General features: G+C 47.5%; 2 protein-coding genes across 3 annotated transcripts in view; one reads left to right on the top strand and one right to left on the bottom strand.

The window, feature by feature from the left end:
- Window positions 1-3,343, bottom strand: part of ARHGEF10L (Rho guanine nucleotide exchange factor 10 like) — a 124,261-nt gene extending 120,918 nt beyond the window's left edge. The window contains 1 exon segment of the mRNA XM_049772149.1: window positions 3,263-3,343. The gene's annotated coding sequence lies outside the window, so the exon portion shown is untranslated.
- Window positions 1-25,458, top strand: part of PADI2 (peptidyl arginine deiminase 2) — a 651,199-nt gene that overhangs the window by 187,975 nt on the left and 437,766 nt on the right. The window lies entirely within an intron of this gene.

Raw genomic sequence — 25,458 nt, forward strand, 5'->3', positions numbered from 1 at the left:
CAAACCAAAATCCTATCCAACACTTAACAATCAACTCTAGCATGCAATCCCTAACCCCTCCCTCCAGTAACCCAACTTCCCAGGAGGAGTCACCCCTGGGAATAACATCAGCCCAGGACCTCAGGGGAAGGTGGCTCTGATGCATTTTGCAGAAGCTGAGAGGAAGGCAAGGAAGGAACTAAGTGGGACCCCAACGGCCCAGAGGGAAGGAAAAGAACTTTGGCCAGCTCCTTTGTTTGTGCATCTGATTCTCCTTCCTGGACTTCAGACCTCCAAGTCCACTGGCTCATTCACCATGAGGTCAAGCAAGGCCATGAGACCACAAAACCATGAAGACAAGTTTGCAGGAGAAGGAAAGCACTGGAGGGACAGAGGCCCAGGCTATAATCCTGGCTCCTTCCCCTTAGGGCACCACTTCAAAACTGAGGTTCATCTTTCTTATCTATAAAAAGGGTGGGACCCACCTTCCCAGCAGAATGATCAGGGCTGTTGTCAAAACAGAGATAAGAGTGAGTGAAAGAGCACTATAAATCTAAGTTCCAATCTCATCTCTCTCTCTTCTCTCTCCACTCTCCTCTCTCCTCTCTCTCTCTCTCTCTCTCTCTCTCTCTCTCTCTCTCTCTCTCTCTCTCTCTCTCTCTCTCTCTCTCTCTCTCTCTCCTCTCTCTCCCTCCCCCCACACACACACACAGCCAGCCAGCCCCTGGTACTTACATGCCATCTCTCTACCCATTCAGATCCATCAAGTTTCATTTATAAACTAGGGTCAGTAAGAGACATCAACAATAATAGTAAAATAGGACAAGATTATAATATATTGTAATTGAAGTGATAAGAATTTCTCTCAAAAAACCTTATTGTGGGGCCCGGAGAGATAGCACAGCGGTGTTTGCCTTGCAAGCAGCCCATCCAGGACCAAAGGTGGTTGGTTCGAATCCCGGTGTCCCATATGGTCCCCCGTGCCTGCCAGGAGCTATTTCTGAGCAGACAGCCAGGAGTAACCCCTGAGCAACGCTGGGTGTGACCCCCCCCAAAAAAAAAACCTTATTGTGAATCATATTTTTACACCCAGGCTGACTGCGGGTAACTGAAACAGAGAAAAATAAACCCACAAAGGGAGTGGGGGTAAAGGGGAAGCAACTGTACTGTGCTTATATCAGTTCACCTGCTACTAGATTATTATGAGGGCCTTCCACTCACATTGGCCCAGTACATGGGCCTTGAGGAATCCTGGTTTTCCAGATTCCCAGCCTCCTCCAAAGTTACAACTTGAAGCAGCAGCATTTAGGACTCGTTAGTAACTGACATTCCTGTCATTGGCGGGCATTTACTGAGGGAGTACTATCTGTGAGGCACTGCTACAAGGATGGACACCTGCAGTATAAACCAGAAAGCCTCCTGGAGTTAGGGGCTCAGAAAGCCTGCCTCATCAGCAGGATTTCTGGATCAGCCTGACAGACCAGAAAGAAAGAACCCAGTGAGAACAGAGCAGGTGAAGGGCCTGGAGAGACCATGGTGGAGGGAAGGCCTTGCATGCAAGAGCAGGGATCTGAGAAGGTGGGTTTGATGAGGACAGGGCTGGGAGGGAATCAGTCTCAGACCCAATGTGATGGCCACTATGCCACAATGAGAATTGTGGGCTGCACCCAGAGATGGAAGGGAAAGGGAAAGACACCCCCAACATAGTCTCGGAGAGTTTGGGATTTTCCAAACTGAGTCTGTCTTTCCTTCTAGTTCCTATACCCAAGTCCCGGACACCATGAGGTGTAGTAATGAATGGATGGACAGACGAGCAGACAGAGGGATGAATGGATGCTCAGCTGATGGGTACTCAGGCAGGGCAGCAGAAACAACTGAACGCTTGAATGAGCTGTACAACACGAGCATTCTCCCCAGCAGCAAGAAAGAGCAGATGGGGCAGGCAGGCGGGGTCTCCCCTGCTGGAATTCCCTGGAGAAGGCCTAGGACTTAGAGATGTTTCAGCACCAGGCCATGGGGAAGGGGGAAGCTGGGCTCTCCCCTGTTGTAATCTTGTGGGCAGCATGTCCTCAAGTTCTCCAGGTTAGAAAAGGATTTCTGAGCCCTATCCCCAGGACCCCATCCAGAAAGAGGAAGGAACTATCCCACTCCTTACATCAGGCTGACTACCCCCCCCCCAAGGTCATCCTGGAAATTGGGGAGGCTGATCTGCATCCTTAGCAAGGACCCCTCCCTCCCCCCAACACACACACACACACACACACACACACACACACACACACACACACACTTACTTCAAGGCTCAAGGAGCTCAAAGAAGAAGCACCAGGAAGTCCAGTCCTGGCTAAACTCAGTAGCCACAACCTTCCGGCTGCCCAAACTCCCTTTCCTCCAGTGCACCCCTCCTCCTGAGGTCACCCCAATCTGGACCAGGTGCAGGGTTGGGAGCGGCTTCCCCCAACCCTTCAGGACCTGGTTAGGGGAAAGTGAGGCATGCTCTGAGGGGATGGGGGAAGCTTCCCAAAAACTTCCCCTATCAGAACCTTCTCTCTCTCTCTCTCTCTCTCTCTCTCTCTCCTCTCTCTCTCTCTCTCTCTCTCTCTCTCTCTCTCTCTCTCTCTCTCTCTCTCCCCCCCCCGTCCCTCTCTCTGTCTCTCTGTCTCTCTGTCTCTCTGTCTCTCTCTCTCTGTCTCTCTCTGTCTCTCTGTCTCTCTGTCTCTCTCTCTCTCTCTCTCTCTCTCTCTCTCTCTCTCTCTCTCTCTCTCTCTCTCTCTCTCTCTCTCTCTCTCTCTCTCTCCCCCCCCCTTAGTCTCATGCACAAAGCCCTGTCCAGAGTCACACAGTGGGAAGGACTGGACACACACAGTCCCCAGAATGTCAGTGAGAGGTGAGGGCCCCACTCCAATGACAGGAGGGCTCCCCACCCACCCTCCCACCCACCTCCCATCCACGAAGGGAGACCCCATTCCAAGGATGCCCCTCCCCCAGCACCAGCCAGGCTCCAGGACACCCCCGGGGTTGGGGGGGGGGAACATCTTGGGGTTCTCTGGCCCGGAGACCCACCCACCCACCAACCAACCAACACCCCAGGACCCCGCTGATGGACGAGCCGAGCCGGGGCGTCCAGAAGTCCGGGCAGCAGCCAAGATGACGCAGCCGCCGGGACGCCCAGAACAGAGAGGGGTGTCCACCCCGATCGGCCCCCCAAAACTGCCGCGGAGGGTCGGGGCCCGCCTCTGCGCTCCAGCCCCGCCGGCCCGGCGCCCCAGCGGGCCGCACTCACCGGCTCCGGCCGCCCGGCCGCGCCTTTGTTGTGCTGGGTCCGCGCCGATCACAAAGGCGCCCGGCGGCCGGCCCCGCGCTCAGCTGCCCTGGCCGCGGCGGGCGCCCATGGCCGGGCCGCAGCCGCAGCCGGAGCCGGAGCCGGAGCCAATGGCCGAGCCGCGCGCCGCCCGCGAGGTCGCCACCCGGCCGGGAGTGCGCGCCCGCCCCGCAGCGCCCCACGGCCCGGAGGCTCCAGCCCAGCCCGGCTGAAGTCACCGCTTAACCCCTGCCGGCCGGGGCCGCGCGGCCCGAGGGGAGGCGGGGCCCGGCAAGAAGTGCAGAAGAAGCCCCCCGCCACGACCTCCCCGGGGCCAGCGGGGAAACTGAGGCCCCCCTCACGCGATCGCACGCACGCACACACACACACACACACACACACACACACACGCACACACAGACACACACACCCCTCGCCCCTTCACCCCCGTCGCCGTTGGTGCCAACGGAAGCTCTTGGCATCACCGACCACCCACCCATCCACTCCTCGCCCCCATTTCTCCTCCTTTGCAAAGGTCGCTCATCTCGCCTTCTTCCTTTGGAGTCTGTCCCCCCTCCACACCCACACCCACACCCACACCCAAGGTTCTCTAGAATCGGGATACATTTCCTGAGCTACATCAAGAAGCAAATTTGGAGGGGATCCCACACAAGCATTTAGACACCTGCCCACCCACCCCCCCAAGGTGGAACCTGGTACCCTGAGCCCCAAATAGGAGCCTCACTCACCATAAGCCCTCCCTAAGTTTCTCCAGAAGCAAGACAGATTTCCTGGGCTGTACACCAAGAATGAAGGCTGGAGGGGACCCCCGCACTAGGGTCAAACATTGAGACACCTGACCCCGCCAGGGGGTAGCCTGAGATCAGGCTGGTACCTTGAACCCCAAATATGAGCTCTGATAACTATAACTCCTCCCCAAGTTTCTCCAGAAGCAAGACACATTTCCTGGGCTACACCAGGAATTAAGGCTGGAAGGGACCCCCACATTAGGGTTGAATCATTGAGACACCTGCCCCCCACAAGGTGGAGCCTGAGATCAGTCTGGTACCCTGAGCCCCAAATATGAGCCCCGCTAACTATAACCCCTCCCCAAGGTTCTCCAGATGTGGGACAGATTCCTGGTCTACACCAAGAAGCAAGGCTCGAGGGGACCCCACACCAGGGTTCAAGTATTGAAACATCTGGAGCTTGAGATCAGCCTGGTACCCTGACCCCCCCCCCCAAATAAGAGCCCCACTAACCATAACCCTACTGGTGCTGGGTTATGAGGACTTTGGGCCAGCAACAAGCTCGGTCTGTGATGCCACTTTATCATTCTGTTGAATCTGAGTCTCAGAGCCACTTGCCGGAGCTTCCCGAGCTGAAAATAGGAGCAAGATCCCAACCCTCCTCTCCCGTCCACTCCCTCCCCTCTGCCAGCCACCGTGTTCTCCCTGCCAATCCCAGAGAGAGCCTGTGGCTAGGACGCAATTAATTACAGTTATCAGGTCGTTCATTAAGATTATTCCTGTTGTTCTCCAACGCTGCCCTGTTACCTCTGTTTGCAATGAAATTCACACTCGGGCTTATCAGCAATTACTCCTGGGATGATAATAATGAGTTCTACAGCCTTGGAAGGGCACAGGTGTGGCGGCTGGCTCTTTGTTGACTGTATTTATTCTTTCAAAGCAACCAATTTCTTTTCTCAACTACTGTCTGTCAGAAACACCAGTGTTACAGGTTAGGAATGACACAGGTGACCAGACAGAGCCTGACCTTGCTCTCCTAGAAGTGCTGAGAAAGAGACATACAAGTGGAGGAGACACCACAGTGCTGTAAGGAATCCCTCAGGCCTGTGCCTCTAAAATAGTCTTATTCATTAGCTTGTTTGCTTGTTCATTGTCTATCCCCATAGAACTTGTTCTCAGCTGTCTAGGAGCTGTTGGAAACCCCAGGCCTCTGGTAACGCTGGACTCAGCCAGGAGAAGAGTGTTCAACTCTCTTGCTATGTTCCAAGGACTGTTCTGGAAAAGCCAGAGGCATCAGTGAGCCCTGCAGCCTGGCCCTGCCTTGATGGCACTTCCATCCAAACTCATGGTCGTGACTGCAGAAAGGAAGGATTCTGTCATTCCAACCAAGTGGAAGAAGAGTTTCAGATGTCCATCAGGTGACCTTGAAGCTCACGCCTAGAGTTCAGACTTCAATGTACCACTGGCTAGAGAACCAAGTACCCTACCCTGGAACTGCACCTGTAGCCTTTTGGATCCACTCTACTCAACTTTAAGGCTCTCATGTTTCAGTATGAGCCCTCTTGAAAACTCCAGTAAGCAATGTCTGACCCCCTTGGGTTGTAAGAGCCTTGCTCCCCCTCCCAGAATAATCACAAAATCCAGAATTCCCAGGGTGTTAGGTTGCACTTTATTTTACCTAAAGCAAAGGTCACCCCTGGTTCCTTTGTATGTTTGTTTACAACTTGGATTTACCCCAAAACAGAGATCGTCTTGCTTGTAAATCTGGGTGGGACTGGCTTAGGATAGCCTGAGCTGTCCTTACTGCCCCATCTAGGGATGGTTTCTGTATTCAATAAAAATAGCAGTTCTTCCACAGACATATAACCACCTTGTTTTTGATAAAGGAGCAAGAAATCCTAAATGGAGCAGGGAAAGCCTATTCAACAAGTGGTGTTGGCACAACTGGTTAGCCACTTGCAAAAAAGCGAACTCAGACCCACAGCTAACACCATGTACAAAGGTAAAATCCAAATGGATTAAAGACCTTGATATCAGAACTGAAACTATAAGGTATATAGAGCAACATGTAGGTGAAACACTCCAGGACATTGAGACTAAAGGCATCTTTAAGGAGGAGACAGCACTTTCCAAGCAAGTGGAAGCAGAGATAAACAGATGGGACTATATTAAGCTGAAAAGCTTCTGCATCTCAAAGGAAATAGTGCCCAGAATACAAAGGCCACCCACTGAGTGGGAGAAATTATTCACCCAATACACATCAGATAAAGGGCTAATATCCAAAATTTACAAGGTACTGACTAACTATACAAGAAAAAAACAACTAACCCCATCAAAAAATAGGAAGAAGAAATGAACAGACACTTTGAAAAAGAAGAAAGGCAAATGGCCAAAAGGCACATGAAAAGATGCTCAACATCACTAATCGTCAGGGAGATGCAAATCAAAACTACTATGAGGTACCACCTCACGCCACTGAGATTGGCACACATCACAAAAAAGGAAAACAAGCAGTGCTGGCGGGGATGTGGAGAGAAAGGAACTCTTTTTCACTGCTGGTGGGAATGCCCTCTAGTACAACCTTTATGGAAAGCGATATGGAGATTCCTTCACAAACTGGAAATTGAGCTTCCATACGATCCAGCTATACCACTCCTAGGAATATACCCAAGAAACACAAAAATACAATACAAAAATCCCTTCCTTACTCCGATATTCATTGCAGCGCTATTTACAATAGCCAGACTCTGGAAACAACCAAGATGCCCTTCAACAGATGAGTGGCTGAAGAAACTGTGGTACATATACACAATGGAATACTATGCAGCCATCAGGAGAAATGAAGTCATGAAATTTTCCAATACATGGATGTACATGGAATCTATTATGCTGAGTGAAGTAAGTCAGAGGGAGAGAGAAAGACGCAGAATGGTTTCACTCATCTATGGGCTTTAAGAAAAATGAAGGACATTTTTAACAGTATCTCAGAGACAAGAGAGATGAGGGCTGGTAGGTGCAGCTCAGGACATGCAGCTCATCACATAGAGTGATGAGTGCAGTTGCAGAGATGACTACACTGAAAACTATCATAGAATGTGAATGAATGAGGGAAGTGGAAAGCCTGTCTCGAGTACAGGTGTAGGGGGGTGGGGAGGAGGGAGATCTGGGAAATTGGTGGTGGGAATGTTGCACCGGTGAGGGGGGGTGCTCTTTACATGACTGTAATCATACAACTATAATCATGTTTGTAACCACAGTGTTTAAATAAAGATAAAAAAAATAGCAGTTCTGGCAGGCAGCATGGGGGAGATACAAGATAGAAGATTGCCAGACTATACATGTTTCACTCTCAGTCTGGTTTGGATTATTTTGTGAACAACACTGATTCAAACTCGTTCACTTGGGGTTGGAGATATTGCACGTGAGGTGATTTTACACCAGGAGGCCTCCCCTGTTCCATGCAGCTTTAGCACTTTTGTTAGTGCTTTTGTTGCTCTGTTAGCCCTGTATTAGAACTACTAACTTGAACTGTTTCTAGCGATGGGTCAAGCTTATGGACAGCAGCCACATTGCAGGTGTTCCTAGTGAATCCAGAGCCCAACACAGGTGATAGACACTCATTATGGAATCCCCAGGGCAGCCAAGTGCTCCTTCCCAAACACACATCCCAGAGTTGTCCCTGTGTTGTCCAGCCTGGCAAGCCACTACCCAGGGGACAAATGGAAAAACAGAATCATTCAGTGGTTTTGTTGTTGTTATTGTTAATTAGTTACCCATATTTAACAATGGAGAGACTGCCCATAAAAATGCCAAATGGTTGACTTCTCTAAACAAGTCTCAGAACTGGCAATGCCAGGCAGGCCATTTGGCCACACTATGTGGGCTTCAAGGAGGGTGGCCTCAGGCACAGAGCTGGGTTCTCAAGTCTGTTCCCATCTCTCTGTGCCTGGACCACCCATCTGACATGAAGGTGCCGCTTCTGTGAATGTTTGTTTCATCTCATTTTCCTCTCTGTTTTGCTTTTTGGTTTGTTTGGGTTTTTTTGTTTTTGTTTTTTTTTGGGGGGTGTCACACCCAGCAGCACTCAGGGGTTACTCCTGACTTTACGCTCAGAAATTGTTCCTGGCAGGCTTGGGGGACCATATGGGATGCCAGGACTCGAATGACCGTCCTTCTACATGCAAGGCAAACGCCCTATATCCATGCTATCTCTCTGACCCTCCTCTATTTAACTTTTTGGAGGAAAAAACAGAAATTGAAACACATACTAGAGAAGCAATGATCTGTGAGCTGTGGCAGTTCTAACCATTCAGGCCTCAGCCCAGATGGTCCCCTGCCTACCCTCTGCATCCCTCCATCTTGCTCTCTATTTCTCACTCTCTTTCTCTTCTCTCTCTCTTTCTCTCTCTCTATCTCTCTCTCTCAGACACACACACACATATCACACACATTCTCTCTTAAGGTAAGCATCCTTTGTCCATGCTGTTTGTTCTCTCAAACACAGTTCCTCTTTCTTTCCTGTAGTTGCCTACTTTCCAGTGCACTCGTTGCAGAGATACTTTCTTCAGAATTCTTCCCCAGGGCCTCAACCTGGATTCCAGGACTCTCACAGCATTCTCTGGGCTTCCTCCTCCTGTGGGGTCTATTCACTAACCCTACTTTCAGACTGACAAACATTGTGGACTGGGACTCTACTGTCATCCCCAACACCCAGCAGAGCATTGACACAAAAGCATGATTTGCTCAGCATCTAAGTGGTGGATCCACTGACCCCAAAAGGATTTCTGGGACCATTTCCATGTTCTAGAACAACTAGTGAAGCAAAATTTCCCATTCACTGAGCATTACAGTGAGTGCAGAATTTCTTCTGTGAGTATAATCATTAACAATATCTCTGGGTAAAACTTGGACTCTGTTCTCTCTGGTTTCCTTTGCTGGCTCAGAAGACAAAGTGGAGGAAGACAGAGATGGTACTTTCCTGTGGCCAGAGAAACTAAGTGAACTGGTAACCTAGTAGACTGGAGATGCATCAAGATGGCAACCTGGGGCTTCTGCCTAAATCTCTCAATCCAGAGTTCAGGGGTTAGGGAGAGAGTACAGTAGGTAGGATGATTGCCTTACATGTACCCAAACAAGATTCAATTTTCTGAAAACTTCGAGGAATAACTCCTAAGTAAAAAAAAAACAAGAGTAATCCATTAGCATTGCCAGGTGTGACCCAAAAATAAATAAATAAATAAATAAATAAAGCCCAGATTTCTTTTTTTTTTTTTTTTTTTGGTTTTTGGGCCACACCCATTTGACGCTCAGGGATTACTCCTGGCTATGCGCTCAGAAATCACCCCTGGCTTGGGGGGACCATATGGGACACCGGGGGATCGAACCGAGGTCTGTCCTATGCTAGCGCTTGCAAGGCAGACACCTTACCTTTAGTGCCACCTTCCCGGCCCCAAAGCCCAGATTTCAATCCTCAACATGACATGGTCCCCAAGCACTGCTGGGGTAGCCTAGTGACCACAAAGTCTAAGCAATACACTGCAGGACCATTGCTGCTAGTGGCCCACCACCTAGCACCCCTAGGAAAGAAAGGAAGTGAGGTGACTCTGCCAGGTTCAAACACCCATAAGTACCCACCCAGGCAGTGCAAATGGGTGTGAGAGGGAGCAGCCAGCCCTCAGCCCTCATTGTTTTCTTTATAATCACACTGGTCACAAAGGAGCCAGAGAGATAATACAGGCTATAGGGCATACTGAGTTTAATCCCTGGCATCCTATATGGTCTCTGAGCACCACCAGAAATAATTATTGAGTGCAGAGCTAGAAGTAACTCCTGAGCATTATGGGGTATGACCCAAAAAACAACAACAACCAAAATAGGTATAATAAATAACACATTTTTATTATGAACAAAGACCAGAGTCTGGCTTCCCAAGATGATTTCTGCAAGATGACATCCAGCTATTAACCCAAAACAAGTGTTCCCCCATTTTCCTATTTCCCTGTTAAATCTCCACTTTTATATATAAAAGCTCACCTGATCACTCTGCCCTGCCCTACCCTGGTGGGTTTTGTTCTGGGGTAATAAAGAAAAGTCAGCTTGGGCCCGGAGAGATAGCACAGCGGCGTTTGCCTTGCAAGCAGCCAATCCAGGACCAAAGGTGGTTGGTTCGAATCCCGGTGTCCGATATGGTCCCCCGTGCCTGCCAGGAGCTATTTCTGAGCAGACAGCCAGGAGTAACCCCTGAGGACTGCTGGGTGTGGCTCAAAAACCAAAAAAAAAAAAAAGAAAAAGAAAAAAAAAGAAAAGTCAGCTTATAGCAAAGACTGAGATTTCGAGGTGAAAACAAATAGGCATCGTGGCTCTTTTCTAACTGGCTTGGATTATTATTTCTTTGCCACTACTCTGCTTCTTCAGACTCATCTGCCTAAGGGGATAGAAACACATGTGGAGTGATCTCACAACTCATGCATTTTTATTTTTATTTTACAATTGGTGCTCAAACAGCAACCCAGGACCCAGAGACCTGAGAAGACCCCAATGATGGTGAGTTATTTGACCCTCTGGTGGATAATCACCATTACGACCTCCTTGAACTGGACTGAGTCTGCAGTACCCTTCACCAGAATATAGGTGCACATGGTGCCTGTTCTGAAAGTAGTAGAGGCCCTTTCAGTCAGGATAAAAGCAGGCAGCAGCCAAGGCCCTCTGTCTTTCCTCTATCAAAGGTGCTTTATGTGAGGACCCCAATCCCCCCCCAACCTGCAGCAGCTTATTGAGGTCACTAAGGGGGTAAAAGCCAAAGAGTAATCTCCACTGAAGGGGACCAATAACAGGGAGATGAGTGGGTCCCCCGACCCAGAACTGAAGAACAGTCTGTTCCAAAGGAACTTAGCAGCCTAACACTGAGGTGGAGAAGATGGAGGATCCGAGCCCAGTCATAACACAACTGAGAAGCTGTTTTCAGAAACTCCTGTAATTTTCTTTTAAATTAATCTATGGATCCTATTTACATCGGTCATTATATTGCTGGTTAAACTGTGCGTTCTACCTATATATATTTTATAACTACTGTTTTGTTCTATGACCCACTGCAAATAGAACATTTAGTATCCACGTTTAGTGGTTTAATACTTTCACAATTTCAAGAAAATACACAATATTGTTAGAATTTTAAAAGTTCTTTGCTATTCTAGTGAATGTTTCCTAATTGTGTACATTAGGTAGCAATTTAGTCTCAAACTATGTCTGAAAATGTTCTAATGTCTACAGAAGTAAATAGGAAAAGGAACTTGGATACTATAGACTCTTATTACAATGCTTATTAAAGAATGTTTAGCAATTTTATTTTAAAATCATACGTAGGGCCAGAGAGATATCATGGAGGTAGGGCATTTGCCTTGCATGCAGAAGGACGGTGGTTCGAATTTTGGCATCCCATATGGTACCCCAAGCCTGACGGGAGCGATTCTGAGCATAGAGCCAGGAGTAACCCCTGAGCACTGCCAAGTGTGACCCCCCAAAAAATATATATGTATATATATATTTGCAAAAATGTCCTTGTGATTTTGATTCAAGAAGTTTATGAAAAGGAACTGGGATGTTGTAGACTTGTACTACAGTGCTCAGTGTAAGAATGTTTAAGAATTTTCAAATTAAGTGTATTTGCAGAGGGGTTCTAATATTTATGTTCAGAGAAGTAAGTCTTAAAATCTTTATGAAATTTTTTATGAAAAAATTTGTAATATGTATAAGACAAAGATATGAAAAAAGCTGATTGTTTTGAGAATGATGTATACAATTTAAACTTTGATGCTTTTACAGCCAGCTTTTACTGTGCCTATGCAAAATAACAACCACTTATATAAGTTCTGATCTGGGATTCCCACCTCTGGCAGAGAAAAGTAGAACAAAACTTTTGTAAATTTTCCCTTATTTTGCTTTGGTTTTCTTTTGTTTTAAATAGAAAGGGCAGAATGTCCTCGTTAGGATGGGTATTGGTTTGGTTTTGGTTTGGTTTGGTTTAGTTAGATTTGGGGGAGGATGACGTGGAGAAAATTGAGTCATATTGAGTGGTGCTTGAGGGTTACTCTCAATGGTGCTCAGGGGACCATGAGGTGCCAAAATTTTTTGGTTTGATGGCATGCTATCTCCCCGGCCTTTAAGATAAACTCTTTTTCTTTTCCTTTTTGTTTGTTTTTGGGCCACACCTGGTGGTGCTCAGGGCATACTCCTGGCTCTGTATTCAAGGATCTCTTCAAGTAATGCCCAGGGGACTATAGGCAGTGCTAGAGATCAAACTGGTATCAATAGCATGCAATAGCAAATGCCTTAACCCAGGGGTCCTCAAACTTTTTAAACAGGGCGCCAGTTCACTGTCCCTCAGACCATTGGAGGGTCTGACTATAGTAAAAACAAAACTTACGAATGAATTCTTTTTTTTTTTTTTTTTTTTGGTTTTTGGGCCACACCCGTTTGACGCTCAGGGGTTACTCCTGGCTATGTGCTCAGAAATCGCCCCTGGCTTGGGTGGACCATATGGGACGCCGGGGGATCGAACCGCGGTCCTTCCTTGGCTAGCGCTTGCAAGGCAGACACCTTACCTCCAGCGCCACCTACCCGGCCCCACGAATGAATTCTTATGCACACTGCATATATCTTATTTTGCAGTGAAGAAACAAAACAGATACAAATACAATATGTGGCCCGCGGGCCATAGTTTGAGGACCACTGCCTTAACCCCTTTCTCTCTGGTTCTCTAGAATGAGCATTTTGAGGGGAACTAAAATGCATAAAGCAACCTGCTCAGGATAGCCCAATGACCATGTTTGTAGAGATACAAAATGAAGGTCAAGTCAAAACTACAAATGGGGTGCTGCTGGGGCCCAAGTGGGAGGGGAACTTGGCTTCTCTGGCCTAGAATTTCTGGGCCTACATGTCTTGGAGAGACCATCTAATCAGCTTATCCTCTTGAGAGTGTGGCCTCAAAGTTCTTCCAAAACATTTTTGGGAAAGGCAGGTGTAGAATGATAGACAAGTCATGACCACTGGGCAGACTCTGACAACACTTGTATTCTCTTTAGCACCCTGAGATCAGTTCTGTTCAGGGAACTTGAGGACAATCATCCACTTGCTTTCTCCAGGATTAAGATCGGAGTGTCAGGGCTGGAGAGATAGCATGGAGGTAAGGCATTTGCCTTGCATGCAGAAGGATGGTGGTTTGAATTCCGGCATCCCATATGGTTCCCCGAACCTGCAGGAGCGATTTCTGAGCAGAGTCAGGAGTAACTCCTGAGCGCTGCCGAGTGTGACCCAAAAGACAAAAAAAAAAAAAAAAGATTGGGGTGTGGTTTCTAATTATTTTTATGCTTTTGGGCTCTCAAGCAGTGCTTTTGGACCCCTTTGGGGTCACTCCCAGTGATGTTCAATCAGTGGTGCTCAGGTTTTTGAGTCATACCTTGCAGTGTTCGGAAGCTACTCACAGGTCAGATTTTAAGGGCTGTTTCTGGTGGTGCTCATAGGTTCTTAGCCCAGCCAGGAATCAAATTTCAGTTTCCTGAATGCAAAGCCTACCTTCTCTCCCATTGAGCTCTCTGGCTTTCTCACAGGATGGTGAAGTACTAATTCCATATGTATAGCAAAAAAAAAAAAAAATTCAACTTATTTTATTGGAGGGGTTGGAGCCACCCCTGGACATACTACTTACTGGCTCTGTGCTTAGAAATCACTTCTTTTTTTTTTTTTTTTTTTTTTTTTTTTGTGGTTTTTGGGTCACACCCGGCAGTGCTCAGGGGTTATTCCTGGCTCCAGGCTCAGAAATTGCTCCTGGCAGGCACGGGAGGACCATATATGGGACGCCGGGATTCGAACCGATGACCTCCTGCATGAGAGGCAAACGCCTTACCTCCATGCTATCTCTCCGGCCCTAGAAATCACTTCTGTAGGGGGAATCACATGGAATGCCAGGAATCAAATCTAGCCACATGCAAAGCAAACATCCTACCATCTATGCTCTCTTGGCCCCCATTTCAACTTCTCACTAAATAAGATAATTAGGTTATTTGATACCATCAAATATGGCGGGGCTGGAGCAGTGGCACTAGAGGTAAGGCGTTTGCCTTACAAGTGCTAGCCTAGGATGGACCCTGGTTCGATCCCCCAGCATCCCATATGATTTCCTGAGCAGAAGCGATTTCTGAGTGCATAGCCAGGAGTAACCCCTGAGCGTCAAACGGGTGTGCCCCCCCCAAAAAAATATGGTGATCACAAACATCATACCGATGTGATGTGTGCAGCTCAGACATAGGACTTCCAGCTTCAAACACCAGCACTATCAGAATTGCACTGGACGATTATGAGACATCTGGGGCTTAAACTCATGACCATACATTTGCAAGAATAAGGCATGCACTCGAATCTGTGTGGAATCCTTCAGATTGAGACACCAAAACTATGTTTATGCTGGTATGATGGCTGTGAAGAGTTCAATCCCTTGGGCTCTCACTGTTAGAGAATAGAATTACAAACATGGGAAAGGAAATCCGTAGATTGAACCCTGGTTTTATTGTTTTGGAACTGGAAATAAATTTACAGTCTTATCCATCAAGAAGGCTTTAGAAGAGATACTCACACTCTGGTGACCAGGAGCTCACTTAGCTGAAATGACATGGTGTCTGAATACTATTCTCCACTAAAGGGATCCTTGATGATGTGGTTGATCCTGTGGTGTAGCTAATCACCTTAAGCACACACTCTGTTTTTTAACACCCAGAGCATATACCCTTCTTTCCCTAATCCCCTTACCCTCTCTTTCCTAAACACAGAAACACACACCCTATTCTAATCCCCTCTCATATCCTATCCAATTGGCTGACAGAGTCCACACCTTACTCCCTCCTAATATAAATATACATTTGCCACCTACAATAAGTGGAGTTACTCTCTTAAAGTGGCTGGCGGATGCTTCTCTGTGAGTTCTCTACTCTCCTGAAATCGACCTCACCAGTGACTTCTACATCCAGAGACTCTGATCTCACCAGTGTCTTCTACATCTTGGGATCTGATCCTACCAACTTCATTTACACTGCGGGAAAAATAAGGTGGAAACACATAATGATGCCTGGAATGTATACATTTGTCAAGAAGTGTTAGTGGTGGTGGGGATTAGCTCAAATTAGCTAATTAGCTCAAATTAGCACAAATGAGCTTAAATAGACTCCCACTGGCCAAATAAAAGACAATTTAATCAATATAAACAATAATAGGGACCAGAGAGATAGGTAGAATGTTTGCCTTGCACGCAGCCAACCCAGGATAAAAAGTGGTTCAAATCCCGGCATCCTATATAGTTCCCCAAGCCTGCCAGGAGTGATTTCTGAGTGCAGAGCCAGGAGTAACCCCTGAGTACTGCCGGGTGTGACTCAAAATCCAATAAATAAATAAATAAATAAGCAATAAAAATGAAGAAACCAGAGAAATAGTTCAAATGAGCTGAATACATTTTGCATGTGAGAAACTGGGTTTGATCATCGAAACCACATGGCCCCTGAGAAATACTGGATATACCCCCTCCCAAAAAAAGCAACAAACACAAAAATTAGGAATAGCTATTTATATCATTTCAAAGTACTTGACCACAGAGGATTTGTTAATGCAATGGGGAGAAGAGCAAAGCTATTGCAGACACCTCCTGAGCTAATAGTGATCAAATCAGATTAGCAAGACCAGTGGGGGATACTTAAACACAAATCTGCTGAAGTGATGCATAGAGAACACCCCACTCCCATGCCGTGGTCTTTCTGCCACCAATTCACAACTTAAACACTGAGAAGCAATCATCAAAACCATGTGGAGGAACATTCCTCTAAATGCCCAGGTAGGTGGAGAGATTGTACAGGGCTTATGGCACTTTCCTGGCACCCAATCAAGCCCAGCTCGATCCCAAGCATCCTCAAGCTCCAGCAGGACTTATCCTTGAACACAGAGCTCGAAGCAAGCCCTGAGAACTGCCAGATGTGGCCCCAAAATCTAAAGTAATAAAAGTAAAAAGAATTTTTAAAAAAATCCAAGTTAGCAATGTCAAGGAAAGACTGAGGAACTTTCCCAGACTGAAGAAAAATATAGAAAATCCACACAACATAAGGTACTGAAATAAATTCTTCTGTAATGAAGGATGTTATTGGAACAATTGGCAAAGCCAACATAGAGTCTGCAGCTTACGTAGTAGATGTGTATTGCAGATTGAGAGATGGGCTGGAAGAACTGGAGCACATGCTCTACATGCAAACTCCCAGATCCAGACATTTCATGGTCACCCAGAATTACCAGGAATAGCCCCCAGCATACACATATATGTAAGTACATACAAGGGTCATAACTGGTTGGCATTGACTGCAAGGAGTTACTTGGGCTGGCACTAGTGAGAATGAGCTAGAGCTGGATTGGCACAAAATTATCATAGGCTGACAAGGGTAGGCTCATAAAGGCATTGTTTGGCACTGGTTGGCACTAGTATGTACAGGATGCCATGGAGTAGCACTAGTAAGCACAGGCTGACAGAAGTTATCACCAATTGGCATTAAGTGGCACAGGTTAGCATGGGCTGGCACCAGCTAGTATGGGTTGAAACTGGTGAACACAGACTAGTATGTGTTTGCATGAACTAGCAATAGTGATATTGATATAATGAAGTGGCATGAATAGGCACAGATTGACATTGTTGTAGTAGTGATTAGCACTAGTGGGCATTTACTGCACTAGTTAAGCACAAATGGCATCCTCTTGCATGGGTTGGCATGGGATGGCATGGCTTGCCCAGATCTATGAGGGTTGTCACTTGACACCACTTGAGCCACTCCCCCACCCCAACAGTTTCAGATGCCAAGTGATTCAATAATGGGTGCCAACAACAAGAAGCAAAAGATCAAAAGCTTGTCCTCCACACATAGAGATGGGAGTACACAGGACCTATGGATTGGCAATGGCAGGGCCAAACCTCTATTCTTGCTTTCATACCTATAATGGAGTCTCTGAAGAAGCCCTGTGACCTTATCTCCATATAACCCATGGAGGGAAATACCCTGCTCCCAGCACAACTGGTTGGAGAAGAGGCTGAACAACTCACAATAAAGGACCAATAAGCTTATTCCTCCCAGAAGAGGGAGAGAATCGGTCAGTCAAATGACCTGGCCACCAAGGCTGAAACATCGAGCACAGCAGAGCTAACACCCACCACAACAAACCACAGCCAAGGACAAGCTGCTGTCCTGAAGGGCCAGAAACGTCACAGGAAAGAGAAAAACATCCAGGGGTCTGAGCAATAGCACAGCGAGTAGGGCATTTGCCTTACACGTGGCTGACTCAGGTTCAATCCCTGGCATCCCATATGGTTCACTGAGCACCACAAGAAATGATCCCTGTGTGTAGAGCCAGGAGTAACCCCTGAGCACTGTTGGATGTGGAAGGAAGGAAGGAAGGAAGGAAGGAAGGAAGGAAGGAAGGAAGGAAGGAAGGAAGGGAGGGAGGGAGGGAGGGAGGGAGGGAGGGAGGGAGGGAGGGAGGGAGGGAGGGAGGGAGGGAGGGAGGGAGGAAGGAAAGAAACCATCCAGAGGGCTGGAAAAAAGAGAAGCAGATATGTCTTCACTTCCTGGCACCCAGGAACACCTAATGCTCACAGCAACTTGACAAAGCAGGTTTTTTTGTTTGCTTATTTGTTTTTGGGCCTATTCTTAAGAGATGCTCAGGGACTATTCCCAGCACTATGCTCTGGGGTCACCCTATAGTGCTCAGGAAAGCAGTTGGTGCCACGATAGAATCCAGCCTCTGCAAAGAATAAGATCCAGTCAGCTCCCTGGACTAAAGAGAATACTCATATCCCCAATTTACAGATGAAGAAACCGAGGCACAGAATTTGCCGAAGCCTGAAATGGCCATCATAGCACCCTGTTGTATACAGAGAAAGAGTCCCCAGCCCACCCCTTCATTTGTGTGTCATGAAAGGTCAAGAAGCCTGTAATGAGAGGAAGGATTGTTGTTCAAATGGAGCCCACTGCCATGGCTACTGTCCTGGTGAATAAAGAATTCTGGGACCAATGAAAGAATCCCCAGCATCCTGCTCCAGGCTTCCTGTGGCTTCCTAAATGAAAATGTCAGGGCCCCTGAGAGATAGTACATTGTTATGTTCAGTACAGTATTGCCTGCAGCCACCTCTGGATCAATCTCAGACGCTAAATAGGGTTCCCTGAGAACCACTAGGCAAAACCCATAGGCACAGAGCTAGAAGTAGCCCCCATCACTTCCAAGTATGGTCCAACCCTCCCCCCAAAAGAAAAAACAAGAAATCAGAAAAAGTCAAAACGAGAACAGGAAGAAAGTCCCAGACTGAAGTCAGTGCAGATTGCAAAAACAAACAAATAAAACCTATTGCTTTTATGCCCATTAGTCCCATGCCCTGGGGACTCACATGCCACCAATCTACCTCCTCTAGGAGGCCAACTTCACCCATTTATTGGAGGATGGGAGCATTGGCAGACTCCCCAGAGAAGCAGGCAGAGAGAGGGCTTGTAGCAGATGCTGAACCAAAGGAAGGTCAGATCTCTCTCCTTGGGTCCTTGCCAAGCAGCCAGAGAGGACAAGGAGACAAGGTCTTTCTTCCTGGCATCAGATTACTGCCCCTACCCAGGGCACAAGGTGACAGATCAGGCTCTCAGGCAAGAGAATTGTTAGTTAACTGATACCACATAGGGCCTGCTCTAGCAACTGTCATAAGTGTAGAGAGGCAATCACTGAGGAAGGAAGCAGCAAGGAACCCCAGTAAGCCCCACATCTTCCATGACAACCAATTCAGGGACTGGAGACGAGACAGAAAGCCCCAATCTGGAGAAAGGTAGTGCCACTCTAGCAGAGGGGGGCACATGCCCACCCTGCAACCTGGCACCAGTCCCAGAAGCCTTCAGCTTCCCCCAGTTTCACCACCCAGGGCTGGGAGGTTCCATAAGCTCCCTGGTCTTCCAGATGAAAGACGCTTTCTAAGAGTCATAAAACCATCCCCACTCAGAACAATGGGTCCTTATCCTGCTGTGTCCTTCACATAAACTCCCATTAGCAAGGCAACAGAAGCTGCGGGCAGGAGTTTTATAGACTGGGTTTCTGGATCAGCCCCAGTGTTCATTAGCATCTACTTCCTCACGGCCCTCTATGGAGGCTGCCCAAGTCTTGGCCAAGTGCAAAGGTCCCACTTCACTTCGCAGCAACCCTGCAAGAAGGGAGGTGAAGAGGGGGCTTTGTTCAGTTGATATGGAGGGCAGAGATAGTACAGTGAGTAAGGTGCATGCTTTTTTTTTTTTTTTTTTTTTTTGGTTTTTGAGCCACACCCGGCAGTGCTCAGGGGTTACTCCTGGCTGTCTGCTCAGAAATAGCTCCTGGCAGGCACCGGGGGACCATATGGGACACCGGGATTCGAACCAACCACCTTTGGTCCTGGATGGGCTGCTTGCAAGGCAAACGCCACTGTGCTATCTCTAGGGGGCCCCAGATGCATGTTTTTCATGCAGCTGAGTTGGATTCAATCCCCCCTGAGCACCACCAGAAGTGACCCCTGAGCACAGAGTCAGGAGTAAGCACTGGGTTTACTTGAGCACCATGGGTGTATAAAGAAGGAAAAGAAAGAGGAAAATGAGAAAAAGAATGAGGAGAAAGAAGAGCAGATAGTTCCAAAGTGGCAGGGCAATAGTTAAAAGGGTGAGCACTTGCTTTGCATGACAGAACCCTAAATTTGATCCTTGCCACTGCATGGTCCCCTGTAGTGCCAGGAACAACCTACAAGCATTAAACTAAGAATAGCTCTCCCCAGCACAAAATATAACCAAAACTCAAAAATAAAGGAAAGGAAAAAAAGAAACATTCAAAATAATTTTTTTAGAGACAGATGGATAGATAGTAAAGCATGTAGAGCACTTGCCGTGCATGCAGACAACCTTGGTTCTATCTGGCACATATGGTTTCCTGAATCCTGCCAGGAGTGATTCCTGAGAACAGAGCCAGTAAGCCCTGAGCACAATCAATTGTGGCTCAAAAGAAAAGGAAGGAAATCTAGAATGGCCCATCCCAGATTCCCATCTGGTATCTTTTCCAGACTGTCACCATATGGGCTTCTGCAGACATTCTATCCCTTCCCAAGGTCCTAGCATTGCAAATCTGGGTATCTCCCAGAGATGTGAGTAATGACAATAATAGTCACTCTTTCTTGGGTGCCTTCTGAAACTTTTCCCCACCTCCTGCCTGCAATGACCCCTTCCCCTCCACCAACACTACTGAACCCTCAAAAGCAGGAAAACAGGGCTCTGCTCAGGAAGGCTTTTTTGTTGTTTGTTTTTGGGTTTCGGGTCACAGCCGGCAGCGCTCAGGGGTTCCTCCTGGCTCTACACTCAGAAATTGCCCTTGGCAAATTCTGGGGACCATATGGGATGCCAGGATTCGATGGTCCTTCTGCATGCAAGGCAACTGCCTTAACCTTCATGCTATCTCTTGGGCCCGTTTGTTTATGTTTGTGTTTTTGTTTTTGGGCCACACCTGGTGTCACTTAGGGATTACTCCCGGCTCTCTGCTCAGAAATCGCTCCTGACAGGCATGAGGGACCATATGGGATGCCGGAATTTGAATCACAGTTGGTCCTAGGTTGGGCGTTTGCCTTGCAAGCGGCTGTGCTATCTCTCAGCTGTGCTATCTCTCAGGACCCAGGAAATCATTTTTATCACTGGTCATACTAGGATATAATTAAGTGGAAGGATGCAAGCCTCTCTCTGGTTTCAGAACCACTCTTCCTTTTTGGGAGAACCAGCCAGGTAGCTAAGCCAGATTATGCCCTGAAGTCTCTGCACACATTGTACAAACTCACCCTCCAAGTACCCACCATGGGCCTTACACCATTCCAGGAGCAAAGGGACTGTTGTGAGCTAGAGTGACCTTTCACAGCTCTCAGTAATCCCATGGGGGCTGCCCAAGACCCCTTAATCACTCTAGTACCCCCTCAATCTCCACCTATAGTGAACCCTTCTCCACTCCTTAGTGCTGGAGCTCTCCCCTAGTTTCCTCCCTTGGCTTCTGGGAACTTTCTAGAATGCTTACCCCAGCTTCTGTTGATTTCCTGCTCACACAATTGGTTTTACCCTCAGATGCCTCACTACCAGCTCCTAACTGGGCAAACCAGACAGGCAGCTGAGCTGGCTCAGGCTCCACAGAGGTGCTCCAGACCCCTACAGCTTCCCTTCAGATGTCATGACCAGCATTCACAACCCCTTTGTTGAGATGACTGGCTCATAGGCTGCCCCACCCTAAGTAGCTGGCTCAATTCCTTCCCTTCATCACTTGTCCTGTGATTCTCCATTTCTGCCAAGGAAGGTTGGGCCAGCTTGCTCAGAGCAGTTCATGGCTTCACAAACCACTTCCTTAGCACCAGGCACTGTTGTAGGTGATGTATAGTCATCATCATTGATATATGCATCATTGTCATCACTTACTACACACTAACTGCCACCAGGCACTGGGTCAACCTATAGCTCCAAATTTTCACATGCATTTCATGAAGGCATTACAGCTAATGTCCCATCTCATGCAACAGAGAAGGCTTAGGGAGATGGTTGAAGAGCTGGAACATGTGCTTTGCAGCCAAGAACCCCAGGTTCAGACTTCATCACTGCATGGTCCCCTGAGGACTGCTGAGAGCAGCCATTGAATATCACTCAAAACTAAAGTGGGGAAAGGAAAGAAATAAGCAGTGGATAAGGGCATAGCACAACATGGCCTTTTTTGCTTGTTAAATTGTCTGTCATCTTCACTATACTATAATCTCTCTGAAGGTGAGGCCATGTCTATTTTTGCAGACTCAGATTTGCAGAATATAATACCTGGCACAGAATAGACACACAGTAAAAAGCCTTTCTGTGGGTGGAAGAAAGGGAGAATAGAAGTAAAAATAAATGTAGGTATGGGTGAGAAGACAGCTCAGCTGATTAAATATTATGTTGAGCATGTGCAAGAGCCTGAGTTTGATCCCAAGTAAAATGGCCCCCCAGGCACTGCAGATTATGGCTTTAGTGGCACCCTGAGTACCTTTGGGCTGCTGAACCACATCATTGGCCTGAACATAGACTTTTTAGGCTTGCACTAATAGCCAAGCAACACTTGGAGTGGTCCTGGGCATCCAGAGCACTGTTCACTGTATGTGAACCATATAAAAATGTTATCTAAAAACTGGGCTGAAAATATAAAACAAAAGAGTTAGCTGGGAGTAGGACCTGAGCATGACTGGGCAGGGTCTCCAAATAACTCTCCCAAATTATTATATGGATGAATGAAAAGAAGAATGAAAGAGGAAGGAAGAATGGAAGGAAGGAAGCAAGGAAGGAAAAGGAAGGATTGAAATATGGATGGGTAGATGAATAAATTGAAGGAAGGATGGAAGTATGGTTGGATGGAAAAAAGAATGAATGGTTATAGGAAAGATGGAAGTATGGACAGAAAGAAGGAAAGATGGATGGAAGGAAGAAAAGAAGGAAGGAAGTGAAATATGGATGGGTAGAGAATGAATGGAAGGAAGGATGAAAGTATAGTTGGATGGAAAGAAGAATGAATGGTTAAAGGAAAGATGGAAGTATGGATGGATAGAAGGAAAGATGGATAGAAGGATCATGATGGATCATTGGAGGAAGAATGCAAAGTTAAATTGTCGATTGGCTGACTGGTTGAATATAACTGAAAAACTAAAGAAAAGAACTAGAGAACAAGCCTTCCCCCGACTCTGAAACACACATCCCCTGGGTGAAGCAGAAGGAAGCTGAAAGCAGTTTTTCTGCTGGTTGAAAAAAACACCCTGGCCAGAATTCCAAAGAAAGCAGAGGACAGTGGTGTTTTTATAGTAGAGGAGGAAGTGTCTTGCGAGTGATAAGTATCATCATATTTTAATAGAAGCAGCAGCATGCAGAGGAGCCAACACATTCTCCCTCTCCAGACACTGCTTTTTTTTTTCTATGGAATTTCACTGATTCAACCCCAAATCACACCTTCAAGCTAGGGGCAACCAGAACCCTGTGTTGGGTGGTGAGCCTCTGTCCTTAAGCTGGTCCAGGCCTGGGCTTGAGTCAAAATTCTGCTGACTCTAGTGCTTGGTTGGCGCCTACCAACTCATTCCTGCAGGTTAGCTCAAAACTGAACACCCAGGAGGAAACTTATACTCTCATTTGTTCTCTGTTAATGAAGAAATCTCAAGCTCACCCACAAATGCTCAGATCTTTTGAATTCTCACATTTTGTGGTCAGAGGCTTCATATTAACGGTAGAATGTTGGGGTGAGATTAGTATGCAGTAAGTGTCCTTGTCCTCACTATTCCCTCGCCAGTCTTAGGCCTCCAGTTTCCTGTGGAAGTAAAAAGCCAAATACCAGGAGAGACGGCACTGTAGCATGTGGCTCAGTTTGTGGTCTCCAGAGCAACTTGAAGAAAGAGGAAAAGATGGGCCTGGAGAGATAGCACAGCGGCGTTTGCCTTGCAAGCAGCCAATCCAGGACCAAAGGTGGTTGGTTCGAATCCCAGTGTCCCATATGGTCCCCTGTGCCTGCCAGGAGCTATTTCTGAGCAGACAGCCAGGAGTAACCCCTGAGCACAGCCGGGTGTGACCCAAAAACCAAAAAAAAAAAAAAAAAGAAAGAGGAAAAGATGAGAAATCATCCACGCGTCTGCATGAAACATGACCATGAGGGAGACATTCAAATGTCTTCTTGGAACCCTATTTCTTTACAGAAATGGGGAGGTGTTCCCAAATGGGCTGGGTGCCGAGAAAATGGACTTCATGTCACAGAGGCACCAGGCAAAGGGTTCTGCCCAAGATAATTCCTTTTTCAATGGATGCAACTGATTGATTTTGCAGCTTCATTACAAGAATGACTAGATTATGAGCCGAAGAGAGGCCTACAGATGTTGGAGCTCATTCTTTGCCTGCCAAAGCCCCAGGTTCGCTCCTCAGTGCTTCATGGGAGCACTGCCGGGAGAGACCCCCAAGCAACGAGCACTGCCCGCTGTGCCCTACCCCCAACATAAGTAAATCAAGTCAGTATGATGTGCTTCTGCAGAATGGATGGCCCTGCCCCACCTCTATGGGATCTCTGTGAGGACATGGGCTTTCTCCTCACCCCTGGTGAGTTCAATGACAATAGTAATTTTTTTTTTTTTTTTTGCTTTTATGGGCCACATCCCGTGACGCTCAGGGGTTACTCCTGGCTATGCACTCAGAAATTGCTCCTGGCTTGGGGGACCATATGGGATGCTGGGGGATCAAACCACAGTTTGTCCTAGGTTAGCACATGCAAGGCAAATACCCTACCGCTTGCGCCACCACTCTGGCCCCAATAGTAATTTTTTTTTTGGAGGTGAAAATAAAGACCAAGTGATATTATCAAAAGGATTAAAACTGGAATATGGCCCCAAGTCTGACCCCAAAGTTTATACTTTTCCAGGTAAAGATGGTTGGAAGAGAACTTAGTAACCCTGATGCCAGGAGTTGGGACAAACGCTGGCATCTGAGGTTTTCTCCCAATCTGGGCTGATGAACAGGCAACAGGGTTCTGTGCAGATGACCAAGTCATCTCTGCATTTCTGTGTGCCCAGCCTTTCTCTGCAGTCTGGGGCAGAGGGACTGACACACAGGCAGAAACTTGTGGGTACTGCAGAGGCAAACATTCAAGCCATTCAGAGTCTTTTGGGGGGAGGAAGAACGGTGCTTAGGAATGAGCCTTTTCACAGAGGAGAAACAGAGGTCAAAGAGGAGGAAGCAAATGCTCCCCAGAGTGATGGAGAGTGGGAGGAGTAGATTAGGGCAGTGGTGGCCTCCTGGCTTCCTGCCTAGGGTCCCCTTCCACATCCCAGCCCAGCTCAAGCCAACCATGCCATTGGAGCCCCATTATCAGATAGAATGCAGGGTTATCAGATTCTATTACAACATGGCACATGGAACAGGAAAAAGGTAGGGGCAAGGGGCAGTCTAACCCTGCTGCCTGCCCTCCTGGATTGGGTATGCATCTCCCCAGGGGACTGAGCTGAGTCGAATAGGCCAGGAGGATGGACCTGGGTGCCCCATGGAGGGAGTTCCAGTGTGGCCAAAAGCTTGCTCTTTCCCTGGACCCTGGGAACAAGGGCAGCCTCTGTTCCCAACAGGAAGCAACAGGGAGGGGCCTCTCTTGGAGCTGAGGGAAGGGAACCAGAGCAGGGTGGCTGAGGGACACAGTCCCCGAAACTGCTGACAACCTGCTCTCGGCTTTGAAGGCAAGCCATGTCCTTTTGCAGGTCTGTGAGCCCTGGAAAAGCTTCATCCCCAGGGAGTTCTTAAATTGGAGTCTCTCTTCTAGGCACACACAGGCTGGGTTCAATCATCTCTCCACCTCCAG

This window comes from Suncus etruscus, chromosome 4, assembly GCF_024139225.1.
Source record: "Suncus etruscus isolate mSunEtr1 chromosome 4, mSunEtr1.pri.cur, whole genome shotgun sequence".
NCBI classification, from domain to species: domain Eukaryota; kingdom Metazoa; phylum Chordata; class Mammalia; order Eulipotyphla; family Soricidae; genus Suncus; species Suncus etruscus.